At 37.5% G+C, this 17647-nt stretch overlaps 1 protein-coding gene and 1 pseudogene across 2 annotated transcripts in view; both read right to left on the reverse strand.

Moving 5' to 3' along the window:
- Positions 1-17647, reverse strand: part of TAFA2 (TAFA chemokine like family member 2) — a 425372-nt gene that overhangs the window by 188148 nt on the left and 219577 nt on the right. The window lies entirely within an intron of this gene.
- LOC102744175 (large ribosomal subunit protein uL11 pseudogene) lies at positions 14620-15126 on the reverse strand (annotated as a pseudogene).

Raw genomic sequence — 17647 nt, forward strand, 5'->3', positions numbered from 1 at the left:
CCCCAAGAGGACATCCTTTCTTAAATCTACCATTGCCTGAATCTATTTAGAAACACGCACAGGTTTAGAAATGAGTTTAGGGGGAGATGTTGAAGTTAAAGTATGAACTTAAAGCAACTGCAGAGCTCCTAAAAGGAACTAATAAAGTGTTAAAAAAAATAAAGGTTTTTAAAGAAGTCCACTCAAGAGTCTAGGGAGAATATTTATCTCTTTCTTTGGGTGGGCAGGGGGTGGTAAGTGGTGGAACACCATATTATATAGCATTCGGAGTGTGTAATATACAAATTTAAATACAAGGTGATTGCTCAGAAAAGAGTCATCTCATTTCACAGTATATAGATTTGACCATCGTCAATCAGTATTTATCCTATGTGTGTACTGTTCCTAGTTTAACCTTATAATAAACTTTTGAGGGGGGAGGTAGGGGGTTCTGACACAATGGCAGGGAAAGAATGGGCTGGGATGTGCTGAGCATCAGGGGTGGCTCAGAGAATGGTGGTATCTGGGGAGGTGGACCACCCTTCCCAGAAGAAGTCCGATCTTGCAGGGTCTCCTGAGAGCTAGGGGGTTGGCAGAGGAGTGCTGATATGAGAAACACCTGGTTGCCTCAGACTCATTCATAGGAGTTTGGCTCACAGCACTAACACCCAAACCCTAATTGTCATGGATACCTCACCTGCCTTCTGGATCCAATCAGAGTCACAGCACAGGGGTGTCTCTCCCCAGAGGCCTGGCCAGGTGCCGAAAGGTCTGTGCCCCAAAGGCAATGCTGGGGAGGCTGCACCCCAGACCTTTGGCTCAGGTCATGATCCCAGGGTCCTGGGATCGAGCCCCGCATCAGGCTCCCTGCTCCGCGTGAAGCCTGCTTCTCCCTCTCCCTCTCCCACTCCCCCTGCTTGTGTTCCCTCTCTCTCTCTATCTCTCTCTGTCAAATAAATAAATAAAATCTTTAAAAAAATTTAAAAATAAATAAATAAAACACATGTACCAGCCCCAAATCTATAACCTTTCAGGAGATGGAAGGGCCTGGAGTAGAAATGGCGAACTTGCAGAATCCCAGGGCCCCAATCCCACCTCCACCGAAGTCCAAGGCCATAGCAACCTTAACATGCCATCCCACTGCACATCCTTGGGACCAGCTGTCCCTCCCCACAGCTTTGCGGTATCTCAGGACACCAAAGCTGCCTTTTCCTGGAGGTTTTCACCTGAAGAGCAGCCTCAGCCCATTCATCAGCACCCTGTGGTGGGAGAGCTTAATACACATAGAAAAAGTAACTTTGGTCTTATTGCTTTGAGATATGTAGGTGAGGTGGACCAAGCTGACAAGACAGTATTACCTTGGGGAGTAAAGAGGACAAACCAGATAATAAGCATCCTTTATAGAACTTTGCCTAAATGGTGCTCAATTTTATTTGGGTGAGCTACTTATTACAGTGTTAAATATACAGTAATCTCAATTTGATGCAAAAATTCAGGAATTTCCCTTAGTACATGAATGATAGTAAGCAACCTGTTGTATTTGAGACCAGAATAGACAGAAAAAAAAAATCTCTAGCTATTACATTACCACAGAGATATTGCAACTTCAGGTGCAAGCCCTATTTCAGGGTTCATTTGATCAATAGGAAATCATAAACCACAGAAAAGATTTATTCACCTGAAGTCTTCATGTATCTTATAACTCTTAGAAGCTTACCAGGTACTGGGGTAATATAACTTTCTTGAATATGCACATATCATCATTCCAGTAAAGAATATTGTGAGAGTCTTGATGTAGTGTCAAATTCCCCATAAATAATAATAAAATGGTATCTGGATTATAAACTTACTACTTGCTATTTATTGCTTAATTTGGAGAAAATTAACATAGATAGTTAACATAGAAAATTAACATAAATAGGTTGGGTACATCATGTTAACTATCATCATTTAGATGAAAAACCAGAGCTCAATATTAACCTATGTTTACTGTCACATGATAGATGTTTCTACAAAATTTAAGTTAAATAAAAATGTTGTGTATCAAGTTAATTTTAAATTTAATGCATAGCCAAAAGGAAAGTTGAGTTTTTCTGGGAGGTACTACAAATTTAGAAATCCCTGGATCTCACAGATTGCTTAATTTACATTGTTACATGGTTCTCACACTGGACATTGGAGTGATGGATGTGATTCAACCATGAATCAAGCCATGCTGATTTTATTTATACCAATCTTCCTGATGCCGGGAAGCTCTCATAATGTCCCAAATTTCATGATGTAATTTTAGTGATTTTAAAATTTCATAGCTGAACAGTATGTACAAATTTTAAAATTTAGTCTTTTATTTTTTAGTTTATACTTTAATTGCATAAATATTATTAGATCCCATACATAAGATAATTTCCTAATGCTGGGAGGGGGGATACACACATGAATTAAATATGGCCACTGCTTACAAGGAACTCCAAATCTGATGAAGAATAGATATGGAAGGGAAAGGGAGAGAAACCACATATTGAATGCATTGCATTCCCAAACACCGAGCAATGAACTTTACATATATTATATTGGCAGATATTATTATGGTCATTTTTTTAAATTTTATTTTATTACATTATGTTAATCACCATACATTACATCCTTAGTTTTTGATGTAGTGTTCCATGATTCATTGTTTGCGTATAACACCCAGTGCTCCATGCAGTACGTGCCCTCTTTAATACCCATCACCAGGCTAAACCATCCCTCTGCCACCCTCCCCTCTACAACCCTGTTTGTTTCTCAGAGTCCATAGTCTCTCATGGTTCGTCTCCCCCTCTGATTTCCCCCCCTTCATTTTTAGTCTTAATCATGATTTCTCTATTAAGAGAAACATGAAATTTAGTGACAAACAATAACACGTGAATAACATCAGAAAGTGAGGTTCTAGTAGCCTACTCATTTAGAAATGCCAACTAGAAGATTAAAAAAAAAAAAAACAACTTTTGACCTGCATTTGCTAAAGATTTTTAGAAACCTTCATCAGGGTCACAGAACTCCATTTTATTGCATTCTGTCTCAATAGATTCTTCTGTAAAGAATTCTTAAGCAATGTATCTCTTTATTGGCTTTATACATGTTAATTTTCAGATACTCATATTTCTTAAATTGAGACAAATATGTAATCCTTGCCTTTGGTAGGTGGATTAAGAATTTCACTGACAAAGTACAATGAAGCAACTTTTTCACGGTTATGTTTCGTCCCCTTCCTCCGTTTTCTCAAAATCCAAAGGATGAAGGAAAATACACAGTAATACTGGTTTGATAACTCTGCCTAAGACCCCAGTATTTCTAAGAATTAAGAGGAATAAAGCAACTACATGTTCAGAATATATAGTGATACTGAACATGTAGTTGGTTTTTGGGTTTTTTTTGGTTTTGGTTTTTTTTTTGGTTTTTGGTTTTGGGGGTTTTTTTGGTTTTTTTTAAATCTGACGTCTTGTTTTCACAGAAAACCAGATGGTGTTTTTTGGTGTGGGGGTGGTAGTGGAACTTGTTTTGTTTGTTGTTGTTGTTTTTCAAAAACAGGTGTGACAATCATTTTCTCCTGCTACTGTATTAGCACATTTAATTGCTAAGTTCACAGGCATCCCTCTCAAATCTTTTACCAGCAGATGGTTAAAGTGATTTTAAAAGAGGAGTAAGGATTTTTCGAAAACCATTTCAGAACAGTATGAGATCTGCTCTTTCCTCAATGGGTGTGTCAACCTCTGATGAACACTAATGGAAGTCACATAACAGCATCCACATTGCATTTGCCTTTAATTACTTGACAGTTATCCAGATTTTGTGAAATTACTCGCACATTATCTAACAAAGCATTACATACTTGCAGTAACTTTCATCAAATCACTTTATAACCATTAGCTAATTAAACTTCACAATACTTCTACAAAATACAGAGCTAGAAAGTTACACAAGTTCATTTTACTGGATTCTTAGGTATGTATCACTGACAAACTTGCAAGTTAAATCTAAGCCGCAAACTTACAAGGACTGATGTCCCCGTGTGACACTCGTTCCTCAAATGTAAATGACTAGCTTTTAGACTAAGGACACGTTTGGTTTGCAGGCACACTGTTAGTTGCTTCTCCATTATCCATTGATTTCTTCTTAGCAGAATCCTACTTCCTTGCAGAGTGGCCAGTGTTAAAGAAAAAAATGATTCTGACACTTGTCAAAATGGTAAGGAAGACTTTATGCAAGAGTATCACAATAAGGATATTGCAATAGGGGACAGAGATCAGACTCAACTCCAAATACAGCAAGGAAAACTGGGGTTTTATAGCCATGGAACAGAATGATGGGGTCCGTGGATAGAAAACTGCAGACAGAAGACTTCAAGGGTAAGAGAATATCTGCTAAATTGACCTAATAAGATTCTTGCTAAAGATAAGCCAAGGACTTATACAACCAAGGTCAGGGATAAGGAACTTGATCAAATATCAAGGGTGGAGGGATTTGCACTAAAGTGACTCAAGGAGGATCCTTTCCTAACCCAGGGCTAGGCAGACCAAAGAAAGGGTGGGGGCCAAAGTTAAGGTTTAGTCCAAAAAGAGGGCTCAGAGGAGCCTAGAGTTTGACCAGAGTCTTTGTCACCACCTATCTAGCTAAAAGTTCGAATCTCTCTTGCAGCTTGGGTGTGACATTACATGGCTCTCAACACCAACACGTAAGAAGAAGCCTGCTGGAAAGTCTTGCGAGCGTTCCCAGTTTCTGATACAGGCACTGCGTGTTGCCCTCATTTCCTTCCTGAATGTAACGAATCCCAGTTGTGACCATAGGAATCAAAGCCACTTGGGCGCCTGGGTGGCTCAGATGGTTAAGCGTCTGCCTTCGGCTCAGGTCATGATCTCAGGGTCCTGGGATCGAGTCCCGCATCGGGCTCCCTGCTCCTTGGGAGCCTGCTTCTCCCTCTGCCTCTCTCTCTCTGTCTCTAATGAATGAATAAATAAATAAAATCTTTTAATAAAAAAAAAAAAAAAAAAAAAGGAATCAAAGCCACTTGCTAAAGATGCGGGAACAGAAAGAAGGAGCCTCGGATACTGAAAATGTGGAATTATTAATGCTACTCTGGACTGCTCCCTCCAGACTTTTTCTCTGTGAGAAAAATTAAGCCACGATGGTCAGGTTTTCTATTATTCACAAAGAAAACAATCTTGGCTGAGACATTTGGCAAACATGATTCCCTTATTATAATAGAGTGTTCGTGGCAATACTATCCTACGTTTAGCTGGAAAGATAAAATCCAAAAGATGATTCTATGAAAATTAAATATTAAGAGTGAATGAGCCATAGACATCTCTTTCTTCAGCACGCATTCAATGCTTGCTTTGAGAATATTCCATGCAGAAGAGAAATTTGGGGTTATGGGATATAAGGATTTACTATCCCTTTTTTAAAAAATTTAGCATGAGCTACTATGACCCATTCATACGTAACAACAGAATTCCTGGGTTAAATAAAATAGAAAATAATTTATCATTAAAATGGAAATTATAGCATTCTGTATGGCCAAACATTTTAGCGCTCCGGTTCTCTGGAGCAGAACCTCTCCTGGGGCAGCAGAGCCCCTGGGCACGTCAGGAGTCACCCCCAAACAGCCTCCCCCACCATGCCGGTGTTCCAAGCAAGTATTATCATTCCTGATGTGTGCTCGGAGATGAAAAATACAGGGAAGCCCTGCACTGAATAGAGATTGATTAACTGTGGCACAAGTTATAAGATGGATTACAAGTAATTTGTTACAAAAATAGTAAAATTTACAAATGGTTTTTGCAAATACAGGCAAATTCATAGTTACCCTTTAGTACCATTTCTCTCAGCCATATTTTGATAATTTCCTCTTTTGTCTGTCAAGGCTTTCAATTTAAATTATGTACAAACACACATAAATGTCTAAATATGGCTGCATAATATTCCATTGTGTATATATATATATATATATACCACACACACACACAAAAAGTGCCTAAATATGGTTCACATTTTTTGGAAAGGGCAGTCTTCTTTTCCTCCTTTCCCTTTTTATTTATCTTCCCATGTCCCCTTATCTTCTGTCCATCTTCTTCAGACTCCATCTACAACAGCACACCACCCTAAATTTTTCCAAAGACCTTTTTTTTTTTTTTTAAAGATTTTATTTATTTATCTGACAGAGAGAGAGACACAGCAAGAGAGGGAACACAAGCAGGGGGAGTGGGAGAGGGAGAAGCAGGCTTCCTGCTGAGCAGGGAGCCCAACGCGGGGCTCGATCCCAGGACCCTGGAATCATGACCTGAGCCGAAGGCAGATGCTTAACGACTGAACCACCCAGGCGCCCCCCCAAAGACCTTTACAAGAGGCTATTTCCATCAGCAATATATGAACAATCTTTTTTCTATGTTCCTACCAATAATTTGCATTACTAGTCTTGAATTTCTGCCATTCTAATATTTATGAATATCTCATTTTTGCTTTCATTTACATTTCTCAACATATAAATTTGAGCATTCTTTCATATGTTTGTTGATCATTTGTATTTGCTTTTCTGTGAATCACATATTCATAACATTTGCCCATTTTTCTTGGGCTGTTTGCCTTTGTCTTATACATTTTCTTATCCATATAAATATTAACCATTGTGACCACATGTGTTTTTCAGATCCATTGTGTGTTTTGGTTTCCATACATAGGTTTTCCATTTTTAAGTGGTTAAGTGCAATTTTTTTTTTTGGCAATAACACCTACATTTTTTTAATCATTTATACATTTTTAACTTTTTAGAGTTTAATCTGTCTGAAATTTATTTTTGTATATGGCACAAGGCGAGGATCCATTTTTATTCTCCTCCAGAAAAAATTGAAGCCATTGTTTTTGTCAGGATTAATTCCATATATTTAACATTTTCATTATTCTCTAATCTTTTCTACTAATCTGTTCTTCTAGTTCCATAATTATTTGACTACAGAAGCCTTATTGTACACTCTGATATCTGATATGAAAAATAACTTCTTGGTGTTCTTTTTCACATTTTTATTGGCTGCTCTAAGACATTTATTCCTCCATCTAGACTTTAAGATTATTTGATCCAGTGAAAATAATTGTTATGGTTCTCATTGAAATTGCATGAAATATAATTGACATTTTCATGATATTGCCTTCTCCCTCCAATAACATGATGTATCTATCCCTTTATTCAAATTTTGTTTTATGGTTTTAATTAGATGTCATTATTTTCTTTGTATAGGTCTGTTACTCTTCTGGTTAAATTTACTTCTAAATATTTTATAGTTGTACCATGATGAGAAAGGCATCATTTCTAGATATTTCTCTCTAGAATAGAGAAAATAGGGGCACCTGGGTGGCTCAGTCAGTTGATCATCTGACTCTTGGTTTCAGCTCAGGTCACGATCTTGGGGTCCCAGGATCGTGCCCCATGTCAGGCTCTGCGCTCAGCACGGGTCTGCTTGTCCCTCTGCCTCTGATCTCCCCGCTCCAACACTCTCTCTCTCTCTCAAATAAAGAAAAAATCTTGAAGAAAAAAATGTAATTGACTACTTTTGTTTACGTGATCACATCTAGCCAACTTACAAATTCTATGATTAATATCTATCAGATATATGTTTTAGTGAGTAGGAACAAAGAAATAGAGCAACAGAATGGGTCCCAGACTTGGAAATTATGTCCATCACATTAACATCAAACATTACTCCCTTTGGTGGAGGTGGGAAAATAGAGACAATGTCTAATAAATACAGGGATCAGCTAAACTGATTTTATATATTATTACTCATTTTCTATAATCTTTTTCTTCAGCTAGAAGTAAACATTTCTATGTTTTCTTTAAACATTTGGAATGATCTCATAAATTAACAGTTTATCAAAAGTTTCAGTACATTATTTTGTATCCAGTAACATGGCTAGTTTGTGTGCTGCCATTTTTTATTTAATTTTTTAATTTCATATTTTTCTTTTTAATTTCACACTTTAAATTTCATATGTAAATTACTTGATAGTTTCCTTACCACTCCCCATTTTAAGTCTATAGGCATAAACCTTAGTATCTCAAATTTGTATGGTGCTTCTTACTATGATTCTAGTTTCAAAATCTTTCTCTGGGCTTCTAGATCACTCTGCACACATAGCTAATTAAGTGGCAATAAGATAGCACAGTAAGGCACCTAGCCCATTACACTGTGTGTTCTTTAAGGGAACAAGCTTTGTCCAATTATCTTTATATCCCTAATATCTAACATATTGCTAAGCATATTTTGGGGGTTAAATATGTTTGCTGAATAGAGTTTTATGGTTCACTAAATTTATATTGATTCATTTTACCTCCACAACAACCCTTGAAAAATGCTTTATGATTAACTTCCTTTCTCAGGTGAGGAAATATACTCTGAGCAGCTCAGAAAGTGATTGTATAAGGACTGGAATCTGGTCTCTTAGTTTCCCCTCCCAGATGTTCTTTCCTGCTACTCACATGATCATAAGGACTATATCCTCCAATTATAAATCAATGTTTAGCTATTTAACAAATTGTAGGGGCACCTGGGTGGCTCAGTCATTAAGCTCTGCCTTCGGCTCAGGTCATGATCCCAGGGTTCTGGGATCGAGCCCGGAATCGGGCTCTCTGCTTCTCGGGAAGCCTGCTTCTCCCTCTCTCACTCCCCCTGCTTGTGTTCCCTCTCTCGCTGTGTCTCTCTCTGTCAAATAAATAAATAAAATCTTAAAAAAAAAAATTGTAGGAATCAGTCAATTATACTTTCAACTTTTTTTAGAGAAGAAATTTATTTAGATATAAATCACATGCCATAAGTTTCACCCTTTAAAAGCATACAATGCGGGGCGCTTGGGTAGCTCAGTTGGTTAAGCATCTGCCTTCAGCTAGGGTCATGATCCCAGAATCCTGGGATCAAGCCCAGCAGCAGACTCCCTGCTCAGTGGGGAGCCTGCTTTTCCCCCTCCGCCCCAGACCCTTTCTCTCTCTCTCTCTCTCGCTATCTCTCTCGCTACTTCTGTCTCTCTCAAATATGTGAAATATTTAGAAAAAATAATAAAAGCATATAATTCAGTGGGTTTTAGTACATATATGTTTTTTAAAACTTTATTTTTATTTTTTTGGGGGGGGAGAGGGGTTAGAGGGAGAGTGTCAAGCAGCCTCCACCATGAGCGTAGAGACTGACTGCGACTTGATCTCAGGACCTTGAGATCATAACCCGAGCTGAAACCAGGTGTCAACATTTAACACACTGCACCACCCAGGCACCCTGGGTTTTCGTATATTCACACAGTTGTGTAATCATTCATCATTAAATTTATCAGATCTGTTCCTAAGCCAAGACCTAGAATCCTCTTTTCTTCATATCACAACATGTTTTCACGAATTGCCTACCTGGACCATTAGGCTTTATTTGTTTATTTTAGTTGAAGTTTAGTTGACATGCAGTGTTCCATTAGTTTCAAGTATACAACATAGTGATCTGACAATTCTACACATTACACCATACACTGTTATCACAGTATTATTCACTATATTCCCTGTGCTGTACTTTCCATCTCTGTAACTTATTTATAATTAGTTAGGAGTTTGTAGCTCTTGATCTCCTTCAACACATTTTTTAACTTATTCTTGTGCCTTTTCTAATTATAGCCACTGAATTCTATTTCAATGAAAAACCCCTCTAATCTCAAACTTTCCTTGCTAAACTAAACATTTGCATGTACATCCTGATGAAAACAGAGAAAATAGAACTCTTTTTTTTCTCCTTTCTGTATTTGCTATCAACTTGGGGCCTATAATTTTTACTTGGATATATCTCTCTATCCGAGTATATATACTCTTTATATAACTGTGGTCATTTTTTGGTGATAAAATTACATAATTTCTAATCAAAATTTTATTCTAGAATTAAACCATCACTTTTGTTTCCTGAAAGTTTTTAGCGTGATAAAATGCCTCATATTCCATAGCACTTTTATATAAATTTAATGCCAATGAGGCAGCACCTTTCCCCCCTTATTTCACAGGTAAAGAAGTTATAGTCTAAGCAAGTAAATGTCTCATCCAAGGTCACAAAAATACTGAATAGTAAAGCAGCGATGCACATCAGGTCCTGTGACACCAACTTCAGGGAGCTATTCTTTTTACTTCTGTATGTAATAGGGTATATTTCAGGCTCTCCATGTGACTGGTTGTTTTGTTTGTTTTGAGGTTAATGTCCTTGTAGCTTTCCAAGTTTGTTTTAATATCTTTTATAATGTCAAATGCTTTGCTTAGAAAGATTGTCCAAATTTATCTGATTTATCTTGTTATCTACAGTTTTTGAGATAAGTAGGTCTAGTGCTTTATCTACAAACAGGAGACAGTGTTCAACTACATTTTTAATTCAGAATACTGCTCCCTCTAATTAGCAGAAAGCTAAACTAATGCTTTTTTTCCTTTTCACTAGAACTCAAAATTTGAACTTTGCTGATGACAATTACAATACTTTCACTACTTACATTGATTTACATTAAAACCAACAAAATGCCACATTCGTTCTTCATTCATTAACAATTATGTGCTTTACAGTTAATATAGAAATTCTAGGATTTCCTGTTTATCTTCATATTTTAATCCAAATCCCTGAACAGTAATTTAAGTATTTGCCTTACAGCTTAATTCAAAACAGAACTCAAGTAAAATAAGTTATGTCCTTGATATAGTTCATCTTTTATACGTAGAAGTCTTGACCGGGTCTTCTTTTTCCTAGAGTAGTGTTCTCTCTAGTCACCATGGAGTTTAAAAGGAGATAATAGCCAAGCTTGTAATTCTGAAAAATGTACTCATGAGTGGTTGGAGACCTAAGTCATAAAATTTTTCTTGTTGCTTATCTGGTTTTTGTTTAATTTCTTTCATAATCAATATATGCTGTTTATATTCAGATTTTATTGTTTTCAGACTATATTCTCATATAAATTCTTTATTAGGAAATCCTATTACTCCTTCTGATATATTCCCAATACCTTAATTTGGATAGTCATTTTAACCTGGATTTTTATAAAAATCCCCCAAATTATCTCCCTCACATTGTCTTTCTTCTGAGAAACCCCCCTTCCATGAGCTGCTAATTGAGGAATGCTAAGGTTGAGCTATGAGAATGCTGTAACCTCCACAAGATGCACCCAAGCACCTCAAATTCACAGATATGCTAAATAGCCCTCTCTTCCCTTACCCCACCCAAATCTGCCACTGCTCTAGCTCCTGAGTCTTGGCATGACCACATACCCAGTTAGCAAAATTAGCAACAATGAGTTTCTTTGATTACTCCCTCTTCCTCATCCCACACATTTATTCATTCATTCATCCAACCATCATTGAACAAATATTTAAGGCACTCTATGTAACTGGGACAGTGCCAAATACTAATCATTTTGTTCTTTTTGCCAGATTTCTTTCTTTTCTTCCCTTCTTCACATACCAAAATTCTATTTGTCCTTTAGGACCCAATCCAAATGGTATTTGCAATTCCTATATAAAACCTTCTCTAATTCCTCCCCACCAACCCCTGTAAAAATGGTTTTCTTATGTGTCCAGAGAATTATTTACTTACATACTATTATCACAATACCCACTGTAGCTTGATACTTATTAGAAAGTTATCTGTAGCCCCTCCACTAAGTTATATATGCCTGTCAAATAAAAATGCTTTACACATCTTTAGTTTCCCATCAAGAGATTAGTACAGATATTTGAAGGTTAATTACCAACATAATCCAAAATTCCAAAAGTTTAGCAGAGCAGAGAAACAGAATATTTAGGGCAAAGTTCATACTTAAGAATCCATGCAAGCAAACAATTACTTAGGAGAAGGTAATTGACAAGAACAGATCCTCTGTCCTAGGAGAGAGGTGATCTACTGTGTGGGTAACCAGGTAAGGATGCAATCAGGAACAAGATAGTTTTATTTTAAATATTAGAATACAAGCAAAAATAAACAAGTGAAACTACATCCAACTAAAAAGCTTCTGGACAGCAAAACTTCTAAAACTATCAACAAAATGAAAAGGCAAACTACCAAATGGAAGAAGATATTTGCAAACCCCATATCCAATTAGGGGTTAATATGCAAATACCCCAAATATACAAGAAACCCATACAACTCAATAGCCAAAAAAAAAAAAAAAATCAAATGGGCAAAGGAACTGAACAGGCATTTTTTCCGAAGAAGATATACAAATAGCCAAGAGGTACATGAAAAGGTGCTCAACATCACTAATCATTAGGAAATGCAAATCAAAACCACAATGAAATATCAACTCACACCTGTTAGGATGGCTATTATAAAAAAGAGAGAGCAAATGCTAGCAAGGATGCAGAGAAAAGGGAATGCTTGCACACTGTTGGTGTAATTATAAATTGATGCAAACATGACAGAAAACAGTATGAAGTTTCCTTAAGAAATTAAAAATAGAAATACCATATGATCCAGCAACTCCACCTCTGGGTATATATCCAAAAGAATTGAAATCAACATTTTGAAGAGATACCTGTATTCCCATGTTCATAGCAGCATTATTCAAAATAGCTAAGATACAGAAACAACCTGTGTCCATCAATGGATGAATAGATAAAGAAAATGTGAGATACACACACACATACACACACACACAGGAATGTTATTCAACCTTTAAAAAGGAGAAAATCTTGTCATTTGCAACAACATGGTTGAACCTGCAGGGCATTATGCTAAGTGAAAAAAGTCAGACAGAGAAAGACAAATTCCGGGGTGCCTGAGTGGCTCAGTTGGTTAAGCATCTGTTTTCAGCTCACGTCATGATCCCAGGGTCCTGGGATCGAGCCCCACGACGAGTTCCCTGCTCAGTGGGGAGCCTGCTTCTCCCTCTCCCTTGCCCCTCCTCCCTCTCCTTGTTCTGTCTCTCTCTCAAATATTTTTTTTTTAAAAAAAGGGCAAATTTCCCATGGTATCACTTATAGGTGTACAAACTTTCAGTTATAAGAAGAATAAGGTCTGAAGGGTTAATGTATAGCGTGGTGACTATAGATGATAACACTGTATCGTATAATTGAAATTGCTTAGAGAATAGAGCTGAAATGTTCTCACACATAAACAAAGGTAAATATGTGTAATGGTGTACTTGTTCAATTAACTCGGGGGAGGAATTCTTTTACAATATATATGAATATCAAATCATCACACTGTCAATATCTTGTCAATTTTACCTCAATAAAACTGTAAGAAAAATAAAAAAAATGCTAGGTTCCAAAAGCCAACTGAAACTCAGGAGCAACAAGAAGTCCAATTCCCAGGGATGGACTATTCTAAGAGTACTTTGACAATATCATGGAGCTATTACTCCTCAACTAGTCATAAATGACACTTTGAAGGCAAAACAAAACAGAGGTTGCAAGCAGATCAGTGGCCCTAATTATGGGAACCTGAGAATAATATGGAACTGTGCAACCCCCAAAACACCTCATCAGAGATACATTTGATTGCATTTGATGAACAAGTCTTCAGGTTAAAGACTAAATCTATCGTGTGGCCTAGAAATTTCTGAAAAATATGGACCCTGCCTCCCTCTCAAGGCTCATCTAATACCACTGTCTACTTGGTGCATCCTCTGAACTTCAACCATCCTAGCCTCCAGTTTCTTCATATGTCTCTCCCAGTGTCCTCTACCTTTCTTCCTTCTTTCTACATGCAGCTCACTCTTACTCATCTTTTACTATTCCCCTTAAGTAAGTATAACCTCATTTACCTCATCACCACAAAGAGGCTGTAAAACACTTAAGGCAGGAACTGTGTCTTAATCATTGTGTTGGTGTGTGGGGGGTATACAAAACATAAAAATGATTAAGATAGTAAAATTTAAGTGTACAGTTTAGCTGTGTTAAAGACCATCGCCACCATCCATCTCCAGGACTCTTTTCATCTTACCAAATTGAAATTCTATACCCATTAAACAATAACTTCCCATTCCGTTTTTCCCCCCAGCTTCTGGTGATGACCTTCTACTTTCTGTATCCATGAATTTGACAGTTTCAGGTACCTCATTTAATTGGAATTGTAGTTTTGGGGTTTTTTTAATATGTATGTGTGACTGGCTTATTTTACTTACCATAAGGTCCTCTTCCAGGTTCACTCATGTTGTAACATATGTTAGAATTTTGCTTTTTTTCAAGAATGAATAACATTCCATCCAAATGTGTACATACCACATTTTATTTATCTATTCATCTATAGATGGACACTTGAGTTGTTTGCACCTTTTGGCACTTATGAATAATGCTGCTACAAACATGGTTCTATGAAATCTCAAGACCTTGCTTTCAATTCTTTGGGATATACACCGATAAGTTTAATTGGTAGATCCTATGGGAGCTCTATTTTCAACTTTTTGAGAAACCACCATACTGCTTTCCATAGCAAGCTGTACCATTTTACATTCCCACCAACAGTGCATAAGAGTTCCAATTTCTCTTCATCCTCACCAACACTTGTTACTTTCCATTTCTTTTTCTAATCTAACAGGTATGAGTGAGTATTAATCATCTTTTTTTTTTTTTGGTTGTCAAATGATCCTTCATTGAAACATCTTCCTTTGTGGTTAGCTAGCTGGGCATTCCACCACACCACTGTTGATGTCATCTATGATGTCATGAGGGTGGCGGCCATCAACACCGCAGCCCACAGACTGGGCAGTCCCCAGGATTTCTTTAATTTCTTTCTGGTTCCAGAAAGTTCTCTGGCTAAAGATCAGTGTCGCATCTGTTGGGCAATATCGACAATCTCATCAAAAGTGATATTTCCACAGTGCTTAATGTTTTTCTGCTTCTTTTTGTCTCTTGCTGGTTCCTTGAGGGCTTTGATAATCAGGGCAGAGGCAGAAGGTACCACTTCAATCTGGGCCTGTCTGTTCTGAATGGACAGTTATCATTGTAATCCTTAGACCCTTCCAATCACTGTTTGCCTTGGCGATGTCATCACCGACCTTTTTTGGAGACAGACCCAGCAGGCCAATCTTCGGGGCCAGGGCAGACATGGCCCCGACTTCGCTACTGGTGTACCTCAGGTACACGACTTTGGTCTCGTTGGGGTCGAACTTAGGCGGCATGGCGGAGGTGGCTGGTGTCAATGAACCCGGATTCGGGACAACCAAAGAAAGTTGCACCTTTGCCTCCCCGAGCCGAAAGCCAAAAAACTATTAATCATCTTTTAAATCATACACGTCAAGGCCATGGCTGAGCATATAAGTTTTCAACGAACACTTAATGGAATCCACTGGAGAAGAGCTGTGCTCAGTAGCATCCAAGGGAAGTAGATACACATTGCATGGGGTAATTCCATTTCAAGAATAATTGGAGGAAAGCCCATTTTGTTCTTCCTTGCAGCTATGCTAACATAACTTCTATCTTCCTCCTTTCTTATTTGAGGTGTTTTAAACTATCTAGACGTATTTACAACACTGGAGTGAGAGATTTCTCTAATAAATATAAAACTCCTTATGTTCCACCACTCAATGAAATAGTCACTTTTCTATGTGTGTCTTTTTCTATATACATATTCTATTGTGTTAAGTAAGTTTCCACATGAGCAGAAGACATACAGAAGAAGAATACCCAAGCTGACCTGGGGAAAGAATGCATATATTATTACAAAGAAATGTTAAGTTGCTCCAAATTAAAAATGAGAAATGCTGAGGGACTAGATCACAGGGTGTCTTGATCTTTTCTCGAGGGTCAAGCTTCAGGGAGGAGGTGACATTTGAGTGTATCTTTTTCTACGTGTATATTCTATTGTGTTAAGTATTCAGAGAAGCACATGTAGCATTCTGAAAGTAGGCAGTCATTAACTCAATCAAGAGAAACAAATAATGCAATATATGTTAAGAAAAAAAAAGAAGAAGAAGAAGGTAGCAGGAGGGGAAGAATGAAGGGGGGAAATCAGAGGGGTAGACGAACCATGAGAGACGATGGACTCTGAAAAACAAACTGAGGGTTCTAGGGGGGAGGGGTGGGAGGATGGGTTAGCCTGGTGATGGGTATTGAGGAGGGCACATTCTGCATGGAGCATTGGGTGTTATGCACAAACAATGAATCATGGAACACTACCTCTAAAACTAATGATGTAATGTATGGGGATTAACATAAGAATAAAAAAAAATTTTAAAAAAAAGAGACACTAATTAATCACCTGCTAAATATAAACACTGGGCTAGGCCCACTGGGGTTACCAAGAAGAACCCAAGGACTTAACTTGCTCCAAAGAAGTGACATAAAGACTGGGAATAACCATCCATGCTCCATGGGGGTCCTATATCAGAGGAAGTTCAAAGTCCTCAAACACAATAGCTTAACTGTAAAGGATAAGTTAAAGAGAATCTAACAGCCATCCATTATGTATCTAGTGCAATGACTTGATTCTAAAGAACACACTACGCCCCCATTGTTCCTTCTATCACTTTGAATGAAACATGTCCAGCACAACACATGCATTATATCAAATAGCCCTGGCAGGCTGCCACACTTCTTTCAATCTCTACTAATGCAAAGCACTGGAAACTCAAGTAAAAGTTGAACCAGCTCCTTGAACCACTCAAAATAATGTTCACAGGGATGTCCTCCTTTGAAATACTAAGCATTCCAATTCAAAACTTGAAAAGCAATCAAGAATACTGACAGGAGGAGTGAAAACATATCAGAAGAAAGCAAAATGATAAGCACTTACAGTCAGGATTTATGGAGTACCTGTTTCTGCATAGTATTATATGAATTGGGGGGAAAGATAAAGATGATCTATTCACCACTGTCAGACATTCTCCAATAAGGAAAATAATAGTCCAAATAGCATATACACATGAGCACTGAACCTCATCAATAGGTGTGCAGTCCCCCACTGCTGTAATCTTGGTTCTGGCCTGGTAATGTTCCCATGGTCAACCATTGTTTAATGAGGTCTTCATGTTGGTTCAATGGGTATTTATCACTTAATAGATATCACTGCAACATATTATCATTTAAAACACGTTGAAAAGATGTTCCTTATCTCCTTCCCACATTAGCTACTCTCCTAGGTGGAAGTAGAGATGGTTAAAGATTTAGAAAGTAAAATAAAAAAAAATTTCTGCTCAGCTGACCTCATTTTCTTCTTCCACATACAACTTGTTTATTCCAATTTCTGGGCCTTTCATCATGCTATATTATCTACACAGTGTATCTTCTATAACACCTCTACCAGCACTTCCATTACAACTCTGTCAGTATTCTTACTTTTCCCTAACTCACTCCATTCTCCAAGCCAAACACCACTTTTTTTGAGCTCCGTTCTATACAATGGTATGTTAATATAATAAACTTGAGCTTCAGCCCCCTACATCTTACATGGCTTAGTAGTAATGCACACTAAAGCAACTTGCTCATTTTAAACCACTATATAAAAATAAGAGACACACAACATGGGCCTCACTCTCAGGGTCATTACTTCAAGCCCACATGCAGCATTTTGAGCTTGTTGTGTTTGTGTGGATATAGGTCTCTTTCTTTATTTTTTCAGAGGTACTATGATTAAATCATGATGATAATCACAGTAGCTTCCAGGAGTAAAAAACTGGACAGAATAAAGAATATGTAGTGGAA

Source organism: Leptonychotes weddellii, chromosome 5 (genome assembly GCF_054177405.1).
Source record: "Leptonychotes weddellii isolate Sample4059 chromosome 5, ASM5417740v2, whole genome shotgun sequence".
NCBI classification, from domain to species: Eukaryota; Metazoa; Chordata; class Mammalia; order Carnivora; family Phocidae; genus Leptonychotes; species Leptonychotes weddellii.